Source organism: Oenanthe melanoleuca, chromosome 7 (genome assembly GCF_029582105.1).
Source record: "Oenanthe melanoleuca isolate GR-GAL-2019-014 chromosome 7, OMel1.0, whole genome shotgun sequence".
Lineage (NCBI taxonomy): Eukaryota > Metazoa > Chordata > Aves > Passeriformes > Muscicapidae > Oenanthe > Oenanthe melanoleuca.
Genome location: NC_079341.1, coordinates 34973153 through 34986867, shown reverse-complemented (window position 1 = coordinate 34986867; position 13715 = coordinate 34973153). Strand labels below are relative to the sequence as shown.

Below are 13715 nucleotides of genomic sequence, written 5' to 3'. Positions count from 1 at the left end.
CACAATCCTTTCCAAGAGGAGACATTTTAAAAGAGCTGGATTTTACACAACAGGGCTACCCACAGCCTTAATAATACTCCTGAGAGATGCAAAAACCAGCCAAATAATGATAATATGGCTTCATTTTTAAGTAGCATCACCTGAATCAGGGATTTGCTAACTTGCTTCACTGGAAGACAGAAGTTTTGTAGTTTCCAGTGAGTTTTGAAGTGCCCTTTGCAGGAACAAAGCTCTTCCCCTCCCATCACCAGCTCCCAATAACTGTTTTCTAAGGATCACAACCAAGTGAATAAATATTAACCTGCTCAAGGAACATGCAAATCACTTTGATCCAACACTCAGAGGCAGTTTGCTCAGCTCTTTGCACTTCAGGTGGCATTAAAAGGCAGGATGATAGCAGGAATGGTGTAAAGGAGCCCAGCTGAAGGCTGTGTGTGATGGGGATACATTGAATTCTACACTCTGAGAATACAATTTCTACTGAAAGCTGCTCCATGAGAACTTCACTGAACACAAAGAGGATCCTGGAGCTGGAACACCCACGTGTCAGACTGTTCCTGAGTGCCATTGTGCCTCCTGTCACCTGCTCATTTGCCTGCAGGATCTGTCCCCTGCAAGTGCCACTCAAATGCTGAAATTGTGCTGCAGATAAAAAGAAAACTGAAGCAAATTTAAAAAAAAAAAAAAAAAAAAGGCATAAAACTTCCAAATAAAAATTAGCAGCATTAAAAAATGGTGTTAGAATTACTAAATATACATTATAATACCTATAATATTTCTGGTTTTCCTCTGTTGCCTTTTTTGAAGGGGCACCTGTGGCCAGGTTTTGCTGTTCCCTTGTTGGGACAGAAATTAAACAAGAATTCACTTCTGGATCTACTTCCCCATGAACTATTTATTATCAAATCACACCAGGACTGACCAGTGAACACTCCCATTTATGTGATACAGAAACAAGAGCATTTTGTTTTCTAACATCTACACAATGAGCACCTCAAAGAGATTCCTGCTCCCATGGAAAATTCACTGGATCTGTGTGCTAAAGAGTTTTAGATCCTGGATTAAGGACTGACCAAAAAAGGAGTTATTTTAACTTTTGATGAGCTTTTAAACAGAAATTTTAATTAATTTTTCCCTTTCCTAAACCCAGCTGCTTTTGCCCCCACTCTCAGAATGGCACCAATAGACTGAGGGTGGGTTAATGGTCAGACTCTGTGACCTCAAAGGTCTTTTCCACCCCAAAAGATTCCAAGATTCTGTGATGAAACCTCAAAGAAATGGGATGAATCCTTTGAAGTGCTCCAAATTTAGTTTGGGAGGCTGAGCCAAAGCCACCTGTGGCAATTACTGACCCACCTTGGTGAGGACCTTTACCTGCCAGGAATATTTTTCAGGAATGTGGTAAAAAATAGAAATAACCCATTTTGTGTTCAGCTCTGGAGCATCACCACAGGTTTGGAGAGGAAGAGAGGCTCTTTTCTTCAGAAACTTTGATTTTAAAAGCATCCCTGGTTTTAATTTTCAAGCATTTCCCTGGACTGGGACCCTTCTAGGAAAAGGCCAGTTGAGAATCTCAAAAATGATAATCCTTCCTTTAACATTTCAATACATTTTTCACCATGACAGTGGCCCTCCAAGGATGTGAACTGATAAGAAGGGGAAAAGAAAACAAAACTGAAGCACAAAATGAAAAAAAAAAAAAAAATCCCTTCACAACCTTTCAGGCCACCTTCATGTAAAAAATTCTACTTTTATTTTATTAGGTTTTCATTAACAGCTGAATTTTAAATTTGCTGCCATTGACCTTCCTTTTTTTTTTTTTTTTTTTCCAGAAAGAATTATTGAAACAAAAATCAATGATCTGAGTTTGGTGTTTCAACAGAAAAGAATAATTTGGTTTATCTTAAATACTACACAATACACTTTTCTTTTAAATATTATTCATAATTTATAAATAATGACAGCAGCTCTTATCTGTTATTTTAAACCACTAGCCCTTTCAGCCAAAAAATGTGGCTTTTACTTCACAGAAAGTTCTTGTGATATTTCAGGAAAACCTAAGGATATGTAACTTTTTCTAATACCACAGGCTGAAATAATCCAAACCCTCAACATTTTCTGGAGATATCCCAAGAACCTCAAAATTTCTGGAGGTCTCCAGGTTCCTGGGGTTGTAGGAAGCCAATCTTTAGCTTTGCTAAGAAAAATTAACTATTAAAAAAACTGACTGTAACAATTTTGCTGTTTTGTTATGAATTTTAAAGAGAGAGGCAGTGCAGGATTAAAAAGTTTTGCATTACTTAAACATTTAACTTGGAAATTACAACTAAATCCCAGAGCTTGATTAACTTGGTTACAATAAAAGAAGTGTTGAGAACATTTCCTTTTGTTCAGGGTGCCTGCTGCTCCAATTTTTCAAAATGAAAAGCCTTTGTAGTTGGTTTTATTTACAATATCTGTGTAAGGAAGAATTCAAAATGCCAGCCCATAATTCAGTTTCAGAAAGAGCAGCTGGAAGAGAAACTGGGATCAGGGAAAACAAACTTCTTGCTCTGTACAAAAACTTGGCAGAAGTGGTACAAAAATTTATGCTCAGGCAGAGAACAACTTATCAAATCTATTACATTTCAAATGTACTTTGAAAATTTGGCTCTAAAATTCTCCTAAAAGTTGTGATATTAAAGAGCAACATTAGGAAAATGTCTTTTTTTTTTTTTTAACCCAAATCCTTTAAATAATTTCTTTGGGAAAAAATATTCAAATGAAGTAGGTCTCCTTTTATTAAATTTAAGAAGGTAGAATTCATTTGTACCTTGTGTTAGAGAAAGCACTTTGGGATTTCATAAAACTCCAAACCTTTCATATGGAAAGGAGACAGAGCTAGACAGAAAATTGATTGTTCTCAGAAAAACATCAGGTCTTCAGAAAAGGCAAGCAGGCTCCTGGCTTTTAATGACAATTCAGGAAAAATAGGCTGAGGAGAAAACTGCTGGAACCAATTCCTGCCACCTGTGTGCCTTAGGATAACCCAACCCAAAAACCCAAACCTTGGAATGACAGAGCTGGGAGCCCCAAAAACCCAAACCTTGGGAATGACAGAGCTGGGAACCCCAAAATCCAAACCTTGGGAATGACAGAGCTGGGAACCCCAAAATCCAAACCTTGGGAATGACAGAGCTGGGAACCCCAACCAAAAACCCAAACCTTGGGAATGACAGAGCTGGGAGCCCCAAAACCCAAACCTTGGGAATGACAGAGCTGGGAACCCCAACCAAAAACCCAAACCTTGGGAATGACAGAGCTGGGAGCCCCAAAACCCAAACCTTGGGAATGACAGAGCTGGGAGCCCCAAAACCCAAACCTTGGGAATGACAGAACTGGGAGCCTCAACCCACAAATCCAACAACCCAAACCTTGGGTGTGCAGACTCAGTCTTCCAGGAGAGCTGGAGAGGCAATTTGGACAAGGGATGGAGGGACAGGACACAGGGAATGGATTCCACTCCCAGAAGGCAGGGATGGATGGGACATTGGGAATTGGGAATTCCTGGCTGTGGCTGTCCCTGGATCCCTGGAAATGTCCAAGACCAGGCTGCACAAGGTTTGGAGCAGCCTGGGATAGTGGGAGCTCTGCCACAGACCTGATGAATTTTAATGTCCCTTCCAACCCAAACCAGTGTGGGATTCCCCAAAACCTGTTGGTAAAAGGGGTGAGAAATCACAAAAGCAAATTGTGAATTCCATCTGCAGGGAAAGGCCTGGACATTACTGAGGAAGGAAGGATTGAACAATTAAAGGCAGTGGATTGCTGGTTAAATTCCATCTATTTAATGGAAGGGTTTCCTATGGAGGAAAATAGCAATGGTATCATGTAATTAAAGATAATGCACGAGCTCTGAGTGGGTGAGGCAGGGTCAGGAAGGTTTGGGAGTATTGGACTACACAGGAATGTGGATTCCATCCAGAGAGCCCCTGCTTTCAAAAATAGATCAAATGGAGCAGCAGTAGAGGCTGCAATACCTGCACAGCTGTGAGCACTTTAGTGAGGGGAGAAAAAAAAAAAAGTACAAAATACAAGTTAAGATGCTGAGAATGAGAACTAAATGTTTTCTTGGATTTCACTGGAGCATCCTGAGGTTTATCCACATGTACATATTAAAACTTTCAGGAAATAACCAGTACAACATGAACCTTACAGAGAAAACTACTTTCCCTGCCCTAGTTTTTCACATAGCAAAAAGGTTTTTTTGGAACCCAAACACAGACTTTGATAATTATTCCCCCAAAACATTTGGTTTTCCAAATGGTGTAGATTCCCATTTTAGAACAAATAAAAACATATGTAAAGGTCTACCCTGGAAGGGAAGAGTGACAACAAAACAAACCCAACCCCTCAATAAGGCAGAGGTATAAATAACCTCTCTCAGCTCTGTTTGTCTTTTAAATGGAAAAATCTTCCTTCTGAGGGTCAAAAAAATCCCCAAACTAAGGCAAAATGAAAAGGAAAGAGAACTGTCTTCATTTTTTTTCCTTCATTTTCAAAGACTCCATAAATGAGACACTTAATTTGTGTGGGCTAACAAGGCACTTCCAAGAATTCTCTCTTGATACTGTCTGAAATAGAGATTTTATATATGTATATATTATATATGCATTAGAAAGATATGTATTAGAAAGATTTGCAGAATTAGCCCTTTTCCAGCAGATCCTGATTTGACTAAAAGAAGTAAATTAATTACAAACACTGAAAAAACTTTGTATTTAAATCAGTTTTAACTGTGCTGCATCAGAGCATCACCTGGAACTCAGCATCCCAAGAACAGTGGAGGTTGTATTCCTCATATTCCCACCTCCCAAGGGCCACCTAAAGTTCAAATTTGAGAATTAAGGAGCTTATCCCTGAATTCATCCATGCCCTTAGTCAAAAGCATTTTACAGGATTCACTTTGAAAAGCCTCAGCTCGAGTTGGTGCCTCCAGAAGTTCAAAACTGAAGCTGCAGCCTCATTTTGGACCTCTCTTTGCTAAAGCAAAGAAAAGCAAATATGTAAATTCCCAATGAATTCAAGTGCCCCATTAGGAGCTCAATTATATTCTGAAATGATGTCTTAATTGGTTTGCTCATAGATGAGCTGTACTGCTAACCAAAAATCTACTGCCATAATCAGCACTAAATTTCAGATATTGCCACACATTAAATTAACAGCAGATAATGAGTGGGAAAATTAGCTCTATTTCCATAATAGAAAAAAAAAAAAAAGTCCCATATTACCTATGGTGTTATACAGAGTTAGTTTCAAAACAGGAAAAAATGATCCATAAACAAAACTCTCCTCACATTTATTTGGATCATTTGTTGATAATAAATAATACAAGCAGAGAAAATAAATGGCACAGGACACATCAGATTTGTGCTTTCAATATTTAATTTAAAGAAGTCATACTTCTAAAATTCTATAGAAATTTTTAAGAGGTTTACCAATGTTTTACCCTTTTTTCACCTAATTTTTGTCTTTTTGAGCATAAGCCCCATCCTCAATTACTTTTAAGATTTTTAGTGCTGGTTCTCATCAGTACCACAAAAATATTGTAACTGATCTGCAGGTAAAAATACTCTTGAGAAAAGAAGAATAAAGAAAAACAGTAAGTGCAGAGAAAAAAAAGACAAGCTAAGGATATTCCTGTAACTAAAAGGAGGAGTAGAAACTGAGTTCTTTCCATGGATATTAATTATTTTTCACTTCAGAATAAATAAACATTAAAAAAGAGGTTAAAAGTTGGCAGAGTGGTCAGACTCCCAAACTTCAGCTGCTGTTCAATTTTGGAGGTCAAAACAACTTATTACTTTGGGACAAATGCAGAATGTGGATGATTTGAGTTACCTTTGCTGTCTGAAGGAAACAGATTTCAGAGATCTTGTCTGTAAATGATATAATCTTCAACAGTGCTGCCTCCAGCGACCACCATCGTCAGCAAGGATCTGCAGAGCCACACCAGAGCAGAAAATCAGCCAGGAGAGCTAAACCCTGATTGATTTATTCATTAAAAAGGCACAATTTCATGAAGTAGATGAATTTAGGAGCTGCTGTTAAAAATAAACAGTCACTAGGTGGGAAGGGATTGATTTACTAGAGGAATATGATAATTACTCTGCATTAGTATATTTAAAAATACACCTAACTTGGGGAATTCAAAACAACAACAGCAAGGATCTCCTGAGTTAAAATTTCAATTAAATAAAAATACAAATTAGTACTGAAATGTGACATATCATAAGCACTAATACATTATGAAAGTTAAACCACCTCCCTAGACTGAAATTAAAGGTAACCTTAAGACAAGGCCACTATAAATGCCAGATATGCTTTTAAAAAATAAAATTATTCAACAATGCAACCCTAGAGCATAATTTGTTAGTGCTGCTTTCATATCTCAGCACTGTAGCTATGGAAAGATAAATATAAAAAATTAAATCACTAGAAAACTCATCAGGCCCAGAAGTTTTTGTCTTGTAAACAGTTTTTCTTTTTTACTCAGTCAATTCTACTTGGTTTAGACTTTCTAAAACCATGGAGGAATCCAAGTGTAAGCAAAAGGAAAATCCCCTAGACTTTTATCACCTGAGAAAAAACACCTTTCAGTCCAACTTCTCCCACCAACCAGCAAGTTATGGAATATCTACATTATATATGTTATATATCTATATCTATATCTATCTCTATTATATCTCCATGGATATTCTGCTCTTTCTAGAGATTCCAAAAGTGCAAAATCCTCATAGAGGAAATAACTAACATCAGTCTCTGAAATAAAACTGCCCACAATTATTTTCCCTCTCTTTCTCATGCAAACCTGAAAAACTAACTGTGTGTCCTGCACCTCCAGGGCTGCCCAGCTGAGAATGGATGGATCAGTGTGGGGAAAACATTCCAGACCCAAAATGAGCCAGGGAAGTCCCAAAAAGCTGCTGTGCAAGCCCTGGAGGTGATGCTGCCCTGGCAGATTGGTGGGGAATTTTCAGATATGGGGTTGAGGGACAGGAGAGGAATGGAAAAAAGTTTTTTTTTTATAATCGAAGGCTCAAGGAAGTCATGGAAGTTTCAGTGAAACAAGAGATGGAAAAGTTCTGGTGATGAGCTCGATATCACTGAACAGCCCAACCCCAGGCACAGAATGCTGCTGCTCTGAGGGCCCAGAACAGCTGGAGGTGGCACCCAGGGCTCTGGTGACAAGGTGGGCACGGTCACACTTGGACTCCACCACCTTGGAGGCTTTCCCAACCCCAAAAACACCAAACCCAATCCAATCAGCTTCACATGCACACCTTGTGCAGCCAAAACCTACAGGAGTAGTTAGGGCTGGAAAAAGCTCTTGAGATCACCAAGTGTACCCAGCACCACTTTCTGACAGCTCTGTTGCCTTTGGTGTCCTGTACTTGGTCTCTAAGTCCAAGGAATAAACTGGTCCAGAAGCCAAGGCAGGACCCAACAAGTGATTTCTTTAACGAGTTCAGCACAGAAGTTTGGACAGTGGCTCCAAAGAGGAAAGCTCACCTGCTGCAAACTGGGAAATGGATTGAGAATTGGAGTGAAAAATGGCATTTTAAATGGAGAACACATGATGTGGAGCAGCTCTGGGATGATAATGTGATATTTCATTGTGCCACTTTAAACACTTCTTGTTTGGAAGTGGTTCTGAGTTGTCCCTTAAAGTGACTTTGTTCACATAATTTGGTGTTGAGGTTTTCTATCAACTGTGCTTCAAACTTGCCATTCAGTTCTTAATCTCCCCAGATTTTTTTCAGTGCCATGAAAAGAGCTGTATTTTTTTTTCTGCCTGACAAGTAAATCATTCTCACGTTGCCTTTTGTGTTAATAGATGATATTTTCTATTTTCTTTGTGAACTGCACAGCCACAATCCAGAAATTTAAACTCTGCTCCCACTGCAGATGTTATTTCTGATCGGATTTAATCATCACTCTCAAACAGAACAACTGCAATAATTGTAAGGGTATCATTAATTTTGTTCTCAAAACCTCTAAGCCTTCTCCAAGGGCTTGGAGCATCACAGCACTGGGAAGAAATTTCTTCTGTGTTTAACCACATCTTTCAAGGGAATCTGCTGAATTTCTTGGGACCTGTTAATTTTGTTGAATGGCACCCAAGTGTTTCATTTTTTCTCCATATGATTTTAGGATCATCACCCTAAGACCAGAATGAGTCACTACGACCAATTAATGGGAATTTATTGATGAAAATTAAATGTTTTTTGTGATTTACAGTGTTGATTCCTCTAAGATTTGATACACAAATAAAGACAGAGTTCCACAGAATTCCAGGATGGTTTAAAAGCTCATGCAGAGTCACCCCCTGCCATGGGCAGGGACACCTTCCACCATCCCAGGCTGCTCCAAGCCCCATCCAACAGATCCCCATGGATCCTGAACACCCTTCCCTGGTCACCACAGCCCAGGAGTGCCTGGAATCCCTTTGTGCTGCTCTTCAGGTGCTCCCTGTTCTTCTTCTTCTTAAAATGTTTCTCTTTTCCTTATATTCTCCAGCACCTTATTTTGAATGTTGTTCCTCTAAATATCCCAGAGTATGAAGAGTTGGTTCTACAGGATTCTGCATCCTAGTCTGGTGCCAGCCCACCAAACATATGTCTCTGCTCAAATGGAAGAATCTGTTTTGATTTCTCTTTTCTTTTTTTTTTTTTGAAATTTCTTCCTGGACTGGGGACAAAACATTTTTTAGATACAACTCAACATTTAGTATCTTCTGAGATATGAAACTTCCTATAAGTTTTTGTTAATTTATTCTCATGCAACAATTTTGAAGAAGCTGAACTGTCTGAATACGTGACAAGAATTATTAAATGTTCAAAAATTCATTACTAAATCAACATTAATTTACAAATTCCTGGTTGGGAGGGTGGGGAGGCCCTGGAATGGAATTCCCAGAGAAGCTGTGGCTGCCCCTGGATCCCTGGAAGTGTTCAAGGCCAGGTTGGATGGGCTTGGAGCAACCTGAGACAGTGGAAGGTGTCCCTGCCCATGGCAAGGGTGGCACTGGATGGGTTTTAAAGTCCTTTCCAACCCAATTCATTCCAGAATTCCATGCTAATTCTTCAATCTCATGGGTGACAAACATGCCTGAGCTTCCTGGAGATGTTTAGGGATGAAAAGAAACCCATCAGCTCAGACAGGTGCAAAATCTCACATCATTTTCTGTTAGATAAGGGAATATTTGGGATGCACCACCACAGAAACACTCCAAAGCCTCTGAAATTTCCATCAGTTGTTGCCTCTGGGAGGTGTTTTTCTTGTTTGTGAGAAAAAATCCTTCCAGACACATGAAAATTATTCCACAGCAAGATAAATGCACCCAGGAAACAGCAGAAATTTTCAATGCATAACACAATATCTGCACACAGAGTTAGGAAAATATTTCCTTTTTTTTATTTTTTTTGTAGTGGCAAATGTAAAGGAGCAGCAGATTGAAAAAACACTATTTTCACACCTGAGGGGTGCAGAGCAGGAAGGAGCAGGGCTGGATTCTCCTCTGAGCTCAGAACCCCCACCATGATCCAGCTCAGTTCCAAAGGCTACCTCTGGAGAAGGAGGAGGAGGAAAACACGAGTGTTTTCCATTTTTTTATTCCACAATAATGCTGAAAAGGCTGCCTCAATCTTTCTTGTAAATTAATAGTTTGAAGTGAGAAATAAATAAAGCAGGTCAGATTGTTTTTGTCAGAGATGAGCGAGCAAGGACTAATGAGATCACATGACAGATGAGTCTACTCCAAGATTGTCCTAAGAAAGAATTCCATCCTGCTTTTAACTGTTATTTACCATTTTACTGACACCCAAAGAACAGAATTTTCTAATTACCATTAGAAAACAAGAAGATAGTTTAACTAAAAGTAGGAGAGACTTACTAATTTTACAAGTGTAATGATATTCTGGGGAAGGGCAGTTTTGGGGGTGCTGTGCTGTATTCTGCATCACATACTTGTCTCTATGTATTCATATTTAAGTCCAACCCACATAATTTATTTAAGTATTATAAGTATATAGAATAAAAAAATGTGTTTTCTCTGTGTATATAGACAACAGATAACTTTCTTGTTTACTACAGGCAAAATCCCAGTGCTACCAAAATTTCTGAGAACCAAAATATTTCTGGAAGAAATAAATCCCGCAGCCCTCAGTAAGACACAAACTCCATTAGAAAGAAATCCCATTTATCTTCCAAACACAAATATCTCCATTTTCTTCCTTTCTGGATTACTTCTAAATACTTTTTTTTAGCAGCTAATCTCTCTTTAAAGCTGAACAGAGTAACAGAGCACAGAAGAGGCCATGGAGTGGGAGATTTGGGAATGTTCAGCTGGAGAAGGGAAGGATCCAGGGAGAGCTCAGAGCCCATTCCAGTTCCTAAAGGGGCTCCAGGAGAGCTGGAGAGGGACTGGGGACAAAGGATGGGGGGACAGGACACAGGGAATGCCAGAGGGCAGGGATGGATGGGATATTGGGAAGAAATCCATGGATTGAATCAACTTCCAAGAGTCTTCCTTGCTCTGAGCAGCCCAGAAATGCAGAGATGGGAAGAATCCCTCATTCATGGAAATTGAACAGGGAAAAGTAAGCTCAGAGCCACTCCAAGAAAATTATCATCCCCAGCAAACTAGGTCACAGGAGTGAGTAGTTTACTAAATATAAACTTTCTTTGTAGGCAGGCAACCACTGTCAGAGTAATGAGATTTACTCATATTTCACCCAAGTGCTCTCTGCACTCAGACTCATGAAAATAACCAAGTGACCACTCACACGTCACTCGCCTCTCAGGTGACGCAGCAGCAAATTCAACAACCTCAAAACACAAAAAAAAAAAAAAAGGAAAGAAAGGAGAAAAAAAGGATTTTGGCCTTTTATACTTGCAGGTGTAAAAGGAAATCCTTTGCATCTCCACTGCCATTCACCCAAACACCTCCTGTATCCAAAAATAGCCTCCCAAGGGTAATTCTCTTCCTGAGTCACGTGGAGGTGACAGAGCTTTGCTTCACTCCCACAAAACCCTGGTGGCACAGTGAGTTTTAGTGACCTCCTCAAATCCCTGCTAGGGTGGTGACACAGTTGGAAGGGAAACACAAAATTCCTGTCAGCTTCCAACCCTGTGAAGAGCCAGGGCTCTCCCAAACTTGTGAAACCCAGAAAAATGAATGGAAGGGTGAGAACACTCCCTGTTGTTTATTTTTTTGTGTTTGAGGATGAAAAAGAGAATAATATTTTTCCAGCCATGCAAGTATCAGTGTGTTTATAACAGGATGTTCTTCCTCTGCTGTTTGGATGGTTCCAAAAATATTCCCCTCTGGTTTGTGGCAGTGGCTGTCACCCTGACAGCGTTTGCTGCCTCCAGGGCAGGCTGTGTCTGTAACAAATCTGCACAGGCAACTGATGCCACACTCCCATTTTTCTAAACTTAGAGCTAAAAAACTGAAGGGGATGAATGAGACAAGTGTGGATACAAAGCTTTCATTTCTGGATGGTTATTTCCTAGCAGTGCCCGTGTTTAAAACCTGCAAGTTGGGCTAAAAGTTCTATTTTTGGTGGGTTTTGAGACAACTGCACACTGACATTTACTATTATAAAATAATTAATGCTCCTGTGCTTTCAAACACTGGGTACCAGAAATGATGACATGGATCAAAACCTGAAAAGAGGACACTTCACTGCAGATAAAACACTGACATCTCTTCAGAGACTTCCTTTCAAAAAGGGGGAAAATGGTGCAGTGTTGAGCCTCAGTTGTTTGAAGAAATATTCCTCTCCTCCAAAATGAAAATAGAAACATTCAGAAGCCCAAAATGTTGTAAATTTATGAATGTATCAATCTGTGGTTAGGCAGCCAAAAGGAAAAAATGCATCTCTTCAGATACATCTCTTGGTTTATTTTCTGGCTTCTTCCAAGGACAGAAAAGGCAATCAAATGCAACAGAAAAATTGTGTTAATTGGCTGATCTTATGACAATTTCCATTCAACAGTATTTTCCTGTTATTTCCACTGAATTATAATTATTCAGCACAAAATGCAGAGTTTTGCATCACAGTTCAAGCAGTTTCTGCCTGGTTTTGGGCACTGCCATGGCTGGGGCTGTCCTGGGTCCCTCCTCTCCTGGATATTTTAATTTATTTAACTGCTATCAATGCTTAAACAATACATTTTGGTGTCACTGGAAAGATTTCCAGGAAATCACAAATATCTTGTTTATTTCTAAGGGAAGAAACCTGAAAGTAACTCTAGAAAAGTATTTCTTTGAAATCTGAAAGTAATAATTAACAGGTTTCAGGGGTCTTTACTGCATTTTAATTTCAATATTCAGCTAAGAACTGTGTCTAATTTCCCAGACCAAGAAATGTTTTTTAGTCTGTATTTTAATACCTACAGTTTTACAAAGGATTCCTCTTTTGATGGAACTCCTGGAAACAAATTAATACATAAGTGCCTCCAAATCCCCCAAGATTTAACAGAGGAATACTTTATATAGCAGGGTATGTTCAGCATCAAACTAAAATCTAGGAAAAGACTTTATGCAAAATTAAAATGTTTTTAATCCATGTATCCCACTTTTCCAGGCCTACATTCATATAGACCTATTACTCCACCTGCTTTCCCTTCACCCTCATTCCATAAGAAACATCCACTGAATATTTAGGTTTCAAGTATGGGTCACATTTCATATTTTTTCCTTCTCCATTAACATAAGATTTATAGCACTGCCATAATTACAATGCTTTTAAAACAATCCTGTACACAAGTATCAAATTCTGATTGATTGGAATAAGGAATATAATCCTCTAAAACTTCATTTCTTTCTTTGGCCAAACTTAGATCAGCTGCTCTTTAGCTGATGATTTAGGAGCATCCACAAATGACATCAGGAGCACTTTAGTTACGCCAATCTAATTTAATAAAAAATACCTTGAGAGATGATTGTGTTACTAACAGAAAAGAATTTATCTCCCTTTTCAGCTGTGTGTGCAGCTCATACAGATCAGCCCCTGCAAATCACTCCTGGAAACTTCAGAACACTCCTTAAATGTAATAATGGACTTTTTCTTAATAGCAAATTTATTTGAAGCCGTGCCTGTATTCCTTCCTTGTGAAATAGAAGATAAAATCCTATTTCCTCACAGCTCACTGTGCTGCCTGCTGGAAAAGCACAGGGTTTAGGCACATTAAAGAAAAAGTCTTAATAGGTTTTTTTTTACCCCTCTTTACTTTTTATTAAAATAAGGACAAACATGATTCTGGGTGGACTTCAGAATTTTTTTCATAGCAACCTGTGCTTTCCAAAACTCAGGAAGCCACAAGGATTCCCACTGGTACAAATCCCTGTTTAAGGCACATTCAGTCAAAGCTCTGCCTTTACTCTGCCATTCCTTCTGATATTCCTGCCCTTATCAGTTTTGTCTCCATCATTACTATTTCCATCTTATCTCCAGTAAAAAGAAAACCTTCCAGGGAAACTGCCTCAGAGAGGCACCACTATCACCTGAGACATCTCCACAGCAGCCACGTGGACAATTAAACCAGGAGCAGAGAACAGCAGAATTCCCTTCCTGCCTGGCTGAAACGAGCTTTGGAATTTTTTTGTTTTTTTGTGGAGAAAACGACCTTGTTAATTTTTCCAGCCATTTCCCTGCAGAGTCACAATG

The 13715-nt window shown here is 39.1% G+C and overlaps 1 protein-coding gene across 5 annotated transcripts in view; it reads right to left on the bottom strand.

Moving 5' to 3' along the window:
• Window positions 1–13715, bottom strand: part of MBD5 (methyl-CpG binding domain protein 5) — a 103664-nt gene that overhangs the window by 57816 nt on the left and 32133 nt on the right. For all 5 annotated transcript variants that reach the window (XM_056496817.1, XM_056496815.1, XM_056496818.1 and 2 more), the window contains exon 2: window positions 5881–5978. The gene's annotated coding sequence lies outside the window, so the exon portion shown is untranslated. The remainder of the gene's footprint in view (window positions 1–5880; window positions 5979–13715) is intronic.